The 13,230-nt window shown below is 33.3% G+C and overlaps 1 protein-coding gene across 2 annotated transcripts in view; it reads left to right on the plus strand.

Annotated features, from left to right (window-relative positions):
* Positions 1 to 345: 345 nt before the first annotated feature.
* Positions 346 to 13,230, plus strand: part of LOC143237832 (uncharacterized) — a 247,443-nt gene continuing 234,558 nt past the window's right edge. Inside the window, exon 1 of one of the 2 annotated variants that reach the window (XM_076477475.1) lies at positions 346 to 708. The gene's annotated coding sequence lies outside the window, so the exon portion shown is untranslated. Of the gene's footprint in view, positions 709 to 10,319; positions 10,422 to 13,230 lie in introns of those variants that run through there. The other variant, XM_076477476.1, reaches the window with a different exon arrangement.

Consider the following 13,230-nt stretch of genomic DNA (forward strand, 5'->3'; position numbering starts at 1 on the left):
ACCTACGAGTCTAAAGTGATGTCCAATCCCATTATTCACTGGTTAAAGAGCAGCCCAGAGGTTAGCAATGACGACGAACTGTTTTCCCTAGAGTCTTTCACTGCTAAAATAGGTATGGCTAATGCACGTAGTTCTTGTATAACTTTTGACGAATTTCGAAGCAAAATACTAAACAACGAGGTATTATGCTTCTTGTTTAGAGTACGTGTATTAATTGTGAACGCACCTCCCCCATTCATTTCAGACTCTCTAACGCCAGCTGAACAATTGTCAATTGCAACCAATTTACATACGTAGATTATACGGCCATCTGCCGTATATTCTGTGAGGAGTAAGAACGAGAGGCAGTTCGTATTTCAACATAGTTTAAGTGTTGCAGTTTTAATGAAACATGGCAACATTTTCTACGAAGCAGTGTATGAAACATTGAGGATGGTAGAGAAACGAAAGTTCTATTTTACTATGGAACTTGTTTTAAAGACGTGAGTTGAACTGTGGACTTTGTTTTTATTTCCAAAATTGTATAAAACTTTGAAATCGCTACTAGACAATATAGGCTGACGACCGTGAGGTATTTCAACTTCCTTCAACATGAACTTCCTCACGTTAGACCGTACAGGGTGAACTTTTGAATGAAGTAAAACCGTTTTTACATCGAGACGCATGTGATCGGATTTCGATATCCAAGGATTTTCTTTGAGAGACGTTGTAAGTCCTAAGATGCAATATTCAATACAGTTTTTTTTTATACGTTCCAAACTATTACAAACAGCTATGTGCAGCGTGTGGTTGCCATTTTATTTTTCTAACTAAGATATCTTTCTAGGATAGTCTCAGTGAATTCAGTCATTAATATTCTACAAAGTATGTGTATCTTACTCCTTAGTTTGGCAAGAGAAGTACCTTTGTAATCCTAAATTTTATATAACATCTACTCGAATTCTTTTGACGCTTTCTATACGTAAAAAAATCAATCATTTGGTCAAACAACCAAATTTCATATTCTTACACAAAATTGTTATTTTATAGTTTAAAAGGTCACGCCTACAATCTTTCAGAAGATAACTTGGCACAGACGTTTGCAGAATTGTTTTGAATGTTTTGCTTCACTCGATATTATTTTATGTGATGGGTAAGATAGGGAAAGTATCAATTCCTTTGATCGACTTAGTCAGCTTTCACATACTAGTGCTACGTTTTCTCATCTAAAATAGTCCGGCATGCCCAGGTGGGTTAAGGCGTTCGACTCGTAATCTGAGGGTCACAGGTTCGAATCCCCGTCGCACCAAACATGCTCGCCGTTTCAGCCGTGGGGGCTTTATAATGTTACGGTAAATTCCACTAATCGTTGGTTAAATAGTAGTACAAGAGTTGGCGGGGAGTGGTGATGACTAGCTGCCTTCCCTCTAGCCTTACACTGCTAAATTACGGAGAGCTAGTGCAGATAGCCCTCGTGTAGCTTTGCACAAAATTTAAAACAATCTAAATTTCTACCCTGTGAGGTAATTATAAGTAATTATCCCGTGCATTGAGTAATTTTATGTATTCAAATTCATTTTAATATAATATATTCAACCCTCTCTGTTTGCCTCTAATTCTTTTGGCAAGTGTTCACTGTCTTAGGGTTATTGAATGTTTCGGTTAATATTGGAAAGACGCGTATCTAATTGTACTAGGGGTTTTTGTTTTTACCTAGGCTGCAAATTTTTACTTGGATAATAAGTAAAATTTACACTAACTGTATATCAATCTATCACAAAAAATATTTTAAAAACTTATCTTTAAACACGCGCATGAAAATTAATCTAAAAATCATCAGAAGATACGGCGTTTTTTTTTTTTGTTTTTGGCGTCCATTTACAATTGTAGGCGCTACACTGCGATCTGTGTAATAGAAAATGACAGAGGTGGTAGATAATTAGATTTAGCAAGAACATAGCAACCTTTTGGTAGCTTTATTAACTAAGCAAAACACACACACACACACACACACACACCCTCCCTCGGATAAAATAATAAACTTGTATGTATATCGAGAGAGAGAGAGACAAATGAGATTGTCTTTTGTACAGAATTTCGATTTGAGAACGATTCGTAACCAAAACGTTGGGGCATGATTACCCCAATTTTCACTTTAAAAAAAAAGTTGTTTTTGGTGCTAATAATATAATAATTCAGTCGACTCTGTGCAGTGGCAAACATTTATTTTATTTTTCTGGGAGATACATTATTTTTGTATGTTTGTGATAAACTTCCATTTCGCTTCTTCTTTCCTCATTCGAATACCAAATGTTCTTTTTTTTTTCTCAAATAACATTTTTCTGAAATTATTAGAAAATAATATTGCGTTTTTTCAATCTTACTTTTGAAATGTTTTCTACAAATTATTTTTATATCCATTTGACGTATCCACTGTTAACCACATTGTGTCCGATAAGATTGGGACCGTTGGAACTTCAACGAGTTTTGCAGAATGTGTTCTTGTGACTCGGAACAAGTTTGGATTAACAGAAAAATTAACTTCATCTTCTGGTGCTTTGACAACGCTCTGATCAGTCAAGCACCTGATGTTGAGAATAGCTATAAAACATATATGGGCCCTGCATGGCCAGGTGGGTTAAGGTGTTCGACTCGTAATCTGAGGGACGCGGGCTCGAATCTCGTCGCACCAAACATGCTCGACCTTTCAGCCATGGGGGGGGTCATAATGTGACGGTCAATCCCATTATTCGTTGGTAAAAGAGTCTCCAGAGAGTTGGCATTGGATGGTGAATACTAGCTGCCTTTCCCTCTGGTCTTACACTGCTAAATTTGGAACGGCTTGCGCAAATAGCCCTCGTGTAGCTGTGCGCGAAATTCACCCCAAAAAACGAACCCCAGTGGTCCAGCGGCGTGTCTGCGGACTTGCAACGCTAAAAACCGAGTTTCAATATTTATGGTGGGTAAGAACGTGGATATCCCAGTGGGTAGCTTTGTACTTAATTACAAACAAATAAAGAATTGTGGGCTGATTTCTAATCAACGTTTCCTCTTACTCATGAAATGCCGAACAGAAAGCCATAAGATTTTTATTTCTTTAGTATTGAATCCATATGATTACTTAACGACAAATGCACAAGGCTCGTGACGCCACCTTACGATTAAATTTCATAATTCAATATGCTAAAATTATATGCATTAAATATTCACTCAGTTAGTTGTTGTTGTTTTTTCTCTCTTTCTTAAACGCTAGCAAGCGATCAGAAAAACAATTAATAGACTAGTAGACGTATTCCCTTCAAAAATTAAAGATTCAATTCTCATGGATCAAATAAGAACGCTAAAACCTGAGGCTTAATTCTCCCCTATGACTTTGTTCAAGAATAAACACAAAGGTATTTCAAACAGTTATTTTTTCAAAAGCCATTGCATGTTTATCTAATTAAAAATACGACAACAGCTATGAGACTACTAATTATTTATATTTTTTATTTATTTAAACTGGCAATTATTAGTCAACTTTCCACACATTCCCCTGTTCTTTACCATGTGAAACATTATGTAATGACCACATGAAAAACGAGTTAGAAGACAATGTACATGCAAGTGATTAAATCTCACACTTGAGTTTTAAGTCTGTTACTGGCAGGTGTTTTCAATATTTCGGAAGAATCATCAAAGTAGGAAATTCACTGATACCACATTTGATGAGGTAGTAACTTTTCGATATCATGGTTAACGGTCATGCATTGAAACGACTTGGTCCTATTTCACATGCAAATCGATTTCAACTCTTCACGGTAATACCTATATCCCATGCTTGTGCTAGAGAGCTTTTTTTGTTTGTATTTTTGTATTTTTAAAGAAATGTTTCTTTATGTAGACTCGCTGATGGTCCCGGTGACAAGTTGTATCTGTGAGATTTGTTTTTCCTGCATATGTATTATAAACCCTGGGGATAATATTTTCTAAGCCTTTAGTTTAGCAGAAAACAAAATATTTTAATTTTTAATGGAGAAAAATAGTTTTTTTCTAGGTTACAAAAATTAAAACAAATGTTCATCTTTACTACAGATATTATTATTCAGCAAGTTACAAATTTATTAAATTTTTATATTATATTTAAAATATTCGATAGAATAAAATGTGTCTGTTGTTAGAGCAACGATACGTTGGCCCATCTGCTGTGTTTACCACAGGGAATCGAACGCCGGATGTTGCCGTTGTAACTCCGTAAACATCATACCTAACCCACCAGATGACAAGTGGTAAACATTGAAATCTTTAGCACATTCTGTTTTGCAACAAAATAATTTGAATAACAGTTAATAAACTCTTCTGAGTTTCCCAATGGATTAGCAGCAAGTTAACGGAATTGTAACGCTAAAACTCGGTGTTCGATTCCCTTTGGCGGATAAAACACAGCTTATTGTGTGCCTTTGTACAAAAGTAATCAGTAAACCCGTACAGATCATAATTGTGTTTGATTGTGATTTGATATTACCAGTAATTGATTAACTGGTTGGCATCCAGTTGTGACTAAATATCAGTTATAGTTAATAACCTGGCTTATTTGTGGTTGAACTTTACGGATAATTTATAAAACCGTCTTTATCTAGGCTGTAATGGAGATCTCTGAATACGATTGAACACAATATTATAAATTAATGTATGTATGATGGTATTCAATACAATACACACCAAAAAATCAGCTGTATATTGGTCATATTTGGCGTAGTAACTAGCAATCTAGGACTGTAAATCGGAGGATGGATGAATAGCCGCCCCTTACTCCCAAAATGTGTGGGGTCATTATAAGAATTGTGTTCAAATCTGACTATTTGACCAGACAGAAAATGCTGCAAAGATATCGCTTACAAACAGCTTTTTATTAATGTAATGTTGAGCAAGTTTCAGTATAAATTGGAATACGTCAAAGATATATGTCTCTGACGTCTTTTTATTAATGTGCAAAGGTTTGCAGGTTTATTCATTTTAGTGATAAATTTCTTTAAAAAATTTTGCTGGCTGTATGTTAAGCTGGCATTACGTGATACTTAATTTTGAGAATTCCATCAAAGTTTTTTTCTAACTTGTCTGGAAAACATATAAGCTTTGAATATGTACAATAATTCTCAACCAAAAATGCTAACGAGACGGAAAAAAGGCACTTGTAAAGACAATCAGATATAATTCCTAAACTATCAGGTTTTAAAAGATCATTGGATACTGTATCCAATGGCCTCTTAAAATTACTTTAGTATCGTACACTTTGAAACAAAGCTTATATTTTCTAGACATTCTTCGTTAGTTATCGTGCTGAACTATATAAATCCAGTAGATCCATTGTTACGAAATGGCGATCTGTAACTCGGTCCGTCTGTGCGTTATAGGAGTTAGATCATATTCTACTAATCGATCAGAGTAATTCAAACGTTTGTGGTATGTAATGTTGACCAGCTACCTTTTCATTATCATTGTGTGGTATTGAGTATATACCCGAAACAAACAAACAATTTAACTGTTATTTTTAAGCCACCTTAGATTCATTGCTATTTTATCTTCAATAAACGTTATTCAAAAATCTGCCAGAACATAAGAAAACCCCTACAATAAGCCATGCATTTACATAAGATATTTTTAAAAGAGAAAAAAGCGTGTGTTTTTGTTTCAGTGGTACTTTAAAGTTGTCAGTTACAGATTCGCAATGTAGTACCACAGTTCTGGTACACGTGAAATTTGATTTCCTTGATGTAAACCATAGTTTCCACGAAACCATTATTAAAAACTAGACCATAAATATAACGAATTATTTTAAAACCCCTTGACGCAAATATTAACCAGCCTCTGTTTTATATGTAAGTAAAATCTAAAGCCACGAGAGAAATTGTGAACACTGAAAACATATGTCTATTATGTGAACTTTGTTTGCAGTGTAATATTCTTTCAAAATCTCATTGCAGTCTCTGCTGGCAGGTGACGTAGTCCAAATTTTCCTTTGTTTGATTCTAAGTATGGAAATACAACGTATGAAGAGTTAGAAGCTATAGAAATTCGATCAAAGTATGAAAAAGAGAGTACAGCTAACACAGGCCAGCTATAATTTTATTGTCTTGAAATGTTTGCATGTTATACAGTAATTCCTGTACGTTGAATACGAGAATTATACCTGTTTTTCTCAATCACTTACAGAATTTTCACAAAACGTTATATATTATTTTACTTAGTGAATCATTTTGGTTGAAATCAAATCACATTTTATTATGCTTGAAATGTTGACAACCACTGGCGATAGATTTCTCTAGACCAATCGCTACGTGAAGATCTTATCGATCTTTCTAGAATTTAAACAAACATGTAAAACTTGTTTATTGCGGTAAATGAAGTAATAATTTGATATAGTTAAGAGTATTCTTCATACCGATTTGTAGAAAAAAAATCCTTACATGATAAAAAAAATAATATTTTCGTAAATGAATTATGGAAATTTCCTTATCATAACCGAAATAACTTTTAGAAAATTTAAATTGGCTGCTGGCCTGTGTAAATTTAATACTTCTTAGAACGAAACAATAGCAATAAATGTTGAAATTGAAATTAATGTTTCTTTAAACGTATTGGAGATGATAAATTAGATTAAGGATATTCAAAATAAAGAAAAAAGTTAAACAATATTTTGCAAAAAAGTTTACGACCTAAAATATAAGGTGAAATTGATAAGCACGCTAGAAATACTAAAGTAAAAATAATAGTTGTTCCTGAGATTAAGCAAGAAAGAGTGAATGAAATTGTCGACCAAATAAAGAATCTACTATATAATATATATGTGAAGTATGAAGGCAGCTCACAAAGTGTGAGTCAGAAAGAGAGTATGACCAGTTGTATAGGATTCAGATCGCAAAAAAACACATAAAAAGTTGAAATGATTGTATAGGATTCAGATCGCAAAAAAACACATAAAAAGTTGAAATGATTGTATAGGATTCAGATCGCAAAAAAACACATATAAAAAGTTGAAATGATATAAAGGAATTAAAAACTGCATATATTGATATATCATAACAATTTTTTATCACTTGAAATTAAACTATTATATGAAGCTAAGGTGTGCCGAAAAGAATAAGCGTTTGAAGTTTGTTTGAGGTAGGGATTTTAAAATTCATATTACAAAAGAATTAAAAATAACGTATATATATTTTCAACATAATAATGATTTATCACTTGAAGGTAAACAATTAGATGAAGTTAAGTTAAGACAGAAAGAATAAAGGTTTTAAATTTGTTTGAGTTAAGGATGATAGGATTTATATCACAAAATATGAAATGTATAAATTAATTAGAAACGTGTATCAGAGGATTTAGATAAAATAGAAAATTACTTCGAGATTCTTAATGTTTTAAAAGGAAGTACTGATGTGTTTAAATATTTAACTTTTGTGATGAACATTTATGTTACTTGAAAATAAGCTAAATACAAATGATCCTGTAAATTAATTTGTATAAAGTAAATAAGTGTAAAAAATAACAAAAAATAGTGTTTTTTAAATAAATTCGTATAATTATAAATAATTGAGTAGGAAACTAATTAAAAAAGTATAAGAAGCATAAGAATGTTTCGTGTCAATTTCTGATATTTTTAAATTTATCTAATTCGTATATTTAATCTTATAATGTATTATATTATTATACGCCTAACTGACGTATGGATTGAATAAAGATAAGTACTTCGTTATCGCACTGAAGGATATAATAACCTATATGAACTTTAGAGAAAAATTGAGAGCTATTAGAATGATTTTTTATGTAGACAATATTACTGTGGTAAACAAAAATTTGACGTATCTTAAAACAGCATATTTATTGTAATTATATTTAACATTACAAAATGTCTACTTGTGATTTATAAGTTTGTAAAATGAAAAAAAAATCCCAAAAATAATTGGATCATTTATTTATAAAAAAAAAAACTGACTTTGTAATAAAACTAATTCTAACTGATCATTTCTTTCGTACTATGAGGTAATTTAAGATCTATGAAAAAAAAGTTACAATTCAGGAAATAAAATGAAAACAATATTTACAAATTGTAATTCAAACATCCAAAGGATGTTAATGTGACATTCAATTACTCTGTCAACTAACTGGAAGAACTAATAGATAAATTGAAAATTGTAAAAACTATCTAAATGTAGGAAATTAAATTCTTGAGTTACAAATATAGTTTAAAATTTAATGCGTTTTAGTGGAAAAGTAAGTCGTATTTAAAAAAATAATAAAGTGAGTTCGGATGAAGAAGATAATTAGGAAACTAGCATATCTTTTTGAAATAAAATATTAAAAATATTGAAAAAAACAAACTGTATGATCTAAAGATAACAAAAGAATTTTCTTAAGTTAGGCTTGGCATGATCTGGTGTTTAGGGCATTTAAGTTTCAGTCCTAGGCTTACATGTTCGAATCTTCTTCCCTAACATGCTCATCTTTTCAGTTGTGTGGGCGTCATTAATGTGACTGTCAATCTCACTAATAATTAGTTAAGAATAGCTCAAGAACTGGCGTTGAATGGTGTTCACTAGCTGCCTTGCACTTTAGTTTGTCACTTCAAAATCAGATAACTCTCAAGTAATTTTCCGCTAGATTGAAAAAAACGCAAAACCTAATGACGTCCTGAAGACAAATGTTAGTTAACCTTTGGAAAAAATTCATTAATTAAGATTAATAAGTAAAATTAATAAATGTTATGCAGGAACAGGCGGAACATTGCTGGATGATAAAGAAATGTAATTTTCTAAAAAAAGTAATCCTGTTAATATGAGAACTAATACATAAAATAATTTGAATCTAGAAAGTCTGCTGAAATAATATTCTTTATGTTAACAAATTTATTTATTCAAGAAGTTTCAAAAGTAAATACAGTAATTTTTGTACGTAAACAATGTTATGCTAAAATATTAGAAATCTACCAATTCTGTGTTCTGTTTTCAGTGTTATCTAAATACAATTATTGTATTTTGCAAATGATGTTCTTATCAGGCGATACTAACCTTGATGATGCGTCTTTTTATTTGTGATTTTATCCAATTAATTATTTGTGTCTAAAAATATTTTATCTTTTAATAGTCCTTATTTGTTGTGGAAAAAGGTACTCAGTTTACTTTACGACCAGATAAAGAATCGATTTTACACAACTTGTCAACAAACGACAATTGTGTATTATCTTTATTAATCCTTTTTTCCCTGGCGCAGACGAATCCTCCAGTTAGTTTACGACTGGCTAAAGAGTCAGTTTCACACAACGTCTCTATCAAACGACCATTGTATATCATCTTTTGTTTATCCATTTTTCCCTGGCGCAGATGAATCCTCCAGTTATTTTACGACTGGCTAAAGAGTCAATTTCTCACAACGTCTCGACCAAACGATCATTGTATATCATCTTTTATTACTCCTTTTTTCCCTGGTGCAAATGAATCCTCCTGTAAGAGAACGAATGGCTAAATAGTCGATTTCACGCAACTTGTTCAGCAAACGACCATTGTGTATGATTTTTTATTAACCCTTATTCATTGTACAAGAGAGTTCTATTAGTTTACGACCTATTATAAAATCGATTACACGCAACGTGTCGAGCAAGTGATCATTGTGTGTCTTTTGTTTTATAAATCCTTTCAATGTGTGGATGTCTAGTTTTGTTGCGACTTTTTAGTGACTCAATGCAAGATTCCCACACAACTTAACCACTTTCACACGCTCTTGCAAGGTTAATGGCACCCAAACTTTGTAAATAGTAAAAATCAAAGAAAAGGAAAGGACTGTAAATATAACAGGTATGATTATGTAAAGCTAGTATATCCTTTTTAAACTACTGTGATGAAAACGGAATTCCTTCTTCCATTGGTAACGTGGCCCAGCATGGCCAGGTGGTTAAGGCGCTTGACTCATAATCCGACAGTCGCTGGTTCGAATCCCCGTCACACCAAACATGCTCGCCCTATCAGCCGTGGGAACGTTATAAAGTTACGGTCAATCCCACTATTTGTTGGGAAAAGAGTAGTCCAACAGTTGTTGGTGGGTGGTGATGACTAGCTGTATTCTCTCTAGTCTTACACCGGTAAATTATGGATGGCTATAGCAGATAGCCCTCGTGTAGCTTTGCGCGAAATTGAAAACAAACAAACAAACAAACTATTTGTAGTGCCACCTAGCGACTGACATGCTAAAATACATTAAGAATCGTTATAAGTTAATAATATGTTTGCTTAAGGTGTTTAAAACATGCACAAGAAACAGTATCTTTCTGGACTTCTTTCTTAGGCACTTATTTGTTTGTTGTTTTGTACGATAACAGTACACGCAGCACCGAACCTCAGCTGAACAGTTTGGCACCCTAACTCCTGGGCCTTGCTCGGACCCAACCAAAGTTATCAAGTTGGTATATATATGTGAGTCTCCAAAATCCTACTAATAGTAAGAATGTGTTAATAAATGTGTAAAAATAATTCAACATTTAAAAGGTGTGATAATATGCTTGCATATATATGACTGTTGTACCTTGTGTGTTTATAGATGGTTTTCTACCCCTATCAACATCATTACGATGAAGAATACTACCATTCTTCTAGTATTGTCTCCCACAAGATACAAAGTTCACCATTTTACTGTTACCATATTTATTAATATTCATTTTTTTCCATCGCTCTTGTTGTAGTGACTGTAGGTGAATTGTTAATGGGTTTTATTTTCTATTGTCCCGAAACAATGGGTTACTATTGCTTTAATCAAAAGTCATTTTGCTGTTAGCACCAGTTTCCTGTGCAAAGCAATCTTATCCTTCGTTATTACCAAGTATTGCCAAATTTATAGTATTTGGGTTTTTATTTATAATTTGAATTGTGATACTTTGGTTTGAATTGACAACTGCAAAAGTGGTGATTTAGTTTTTATTATTTTAAATTGGAACTGTAATGGTTCAGTTTCTACGTTTTTGGAATTGCGATTCTTGGAGTTTAAATCACGGTTTGAGCAATGATGCTTCAGGTTTCATTCTGTGAGGTTTGTTGTTTCTGGAATTGGATTTCGAAGGATTTATGAAGCTTGATTTTTTATTTGCAATGCGTTTAGCGTCATCTGAGTTTTATATTTATAACAGGATTTATGGTGCTCCGATTTTTTACAATAGTTGTCATGTATTGTTTCTTTTTATGAAATAATCTTTTATCAAAATAACCTATGTACACCTGTCTTTTCTATTAAGCCATCAGTTTTAGGAGCAATTACGTTTTTACCATGGTTATTACCACCATCAGACTTTCTTTTTGTTGTGTTCAATCAGGCAAAATAAATTTGTTCTCGTATAACCATGTCAGAATTTTTAAAATTCTTGTAAATTGTTAATAGAAAAACTTTTAAATCATTGGACTCAACTATTATATCTCACCATCTGCGTCTTCTCCAAATTAATATATATATATACACACACGTATACGGCTTTTATGGTTGGAAAGTAATGTAAACGATTTTCCTTTTTCATCTGTAAAGTGAGAAAACACAAAGTGAACAATAAAATTTGATATTGTTAAGCTTAGGATTTATCTGAAAAAAAAAGTTCGCTAACTTCTATAGTTTCATTATGAAAATGTTTGTTTTCCTGTGGATAGTTATTAGCTTCGTTACATTGAAAAGAACTACTGTTGCATAGGACAGCCTCATCCACGTTGTGCTATTACACAAATCTGCCTCGAAGTCGTTAACTGAATTAATGTTGATTATAATTCCAATTCCGATGTATAAAAGCTTTGATGATAAAGATATATATTTATAAGTTACTGACCAGCGGTGTACACATTATCTTTTCCATTTTCAAATTCCTTTCTGGTTTCAAACTATTATATTAATCAAAAGCTATGGCCACGGACATTTTCCGCTATAAGTTAATACAAGAACTGGTAATGAAAAACACACGCGTTTTGTTTGTTTTTTTAGGTTCATTGTGAATATGTTCATTCCATTATTATTAAGTAGTAGTGATTTTCATTACCAATTTAAGTGGTGCACAAAGTTCGGTCCACGGGCCAAATTTGGCCCGCGACGAGTTGCCGAGTGGTCTACGATATCCGCGAAGTCAAACATAGAGAGTTCGCGCCTGCGCAAAGATTAAGCGTTATAGAAGAATATGCATTAGATTAGATACTGAATGGTTCCATATTTGTGTCAAGCAATAAAGAAAATTTAATCAGCAAATGTCATTAATGCATAGGCATTTAATCATTGGCGCAATGACGTATTATTTTTGTAATTACGAAATCTCACGCGTTCCAATTGTTCTTCGAGATTTACTTACGAGCCCTATTTTGATATCATTTCGCAACAAAAAATGGCAGCTAATCGTAATAGAAAACTTGACGACGAAAACCGGCAGATTCATGATGATTGGAATGCGCAATACTGTTTTGTTCAACAACAGAAGAACGTGATTTGTCTGCTGTGTCATTCGACAGTAGCAGTAGCGAAGGTATCCAATATAAAGCGTCATTATGAGTCGAAGCATAAAAATTTCCACAACGTTGTCGGTGATGAACGAAAAGCTCGAATTGAATCTCTGCAACGGTCGCTGAATCACCAGTAACACGTTTTCTCAAATAATTCAGCAGATTTGAATCGTATGACAGTTCAACGAAGAATTTCACACCTCTCAGCAGACGTGACAAGGCAGCTTACAAATAATACAGCAAACTTTGTCTTTTTTTTTTTGGCAGCAGACGGGTCAACTGACATTAGTTCAACAGCACAGCTACTATTTTTTGTTCGTGGTGTGTCGTCATCGTTTGATATCACAGAGGAACTAATCGGCATGGATTCCATGAAGGGTCAAACAACTAGGTCTGCTCTATTCGAGGAGACAGTACGACTGTGTAGTGGTGTTTTATTGGATTTCACGAAACTGGTAAAGTGTGACAACTTATGGAGCACCAGCCATGAGACCGGAGAAAGTAGCGGACTGGTAGCACTGTTGATGAAGCATCGAGGAAAGCAGAACAGACAGTTGAAGTTGCACTGTATTATTCACCAACAGACCTGTGCAGTAAAGAACTTGGTTTTCAGGCACTGATGGCATTAGTGACGAAAACCATTAATTTCATCAAATCACGAGGGCTCAATCACCGTCAGTTTCGAAGTCTTCTTGAAGAAATTGATTCAGGCTATGGTGACCTTGTGTATCACTGTGAAGTACGCTGGCTGAGTCGAGGGAAG

This window comes from Tachypleus tridentatus, chromosome 13, assembly GCF_004210375.1.
Source record: "Tachypleus tridentatus isolate NWPU-2018 chromosome 13, ASM421037v1, whole genome shotgun sequence".
NCBI classification, from domain to species: Eukaryota; Metazoa; Arthropoda; class Merostomata; order Xiphosura; family Limulidae; genus Tachypleus; species Tachypleus tridentatus.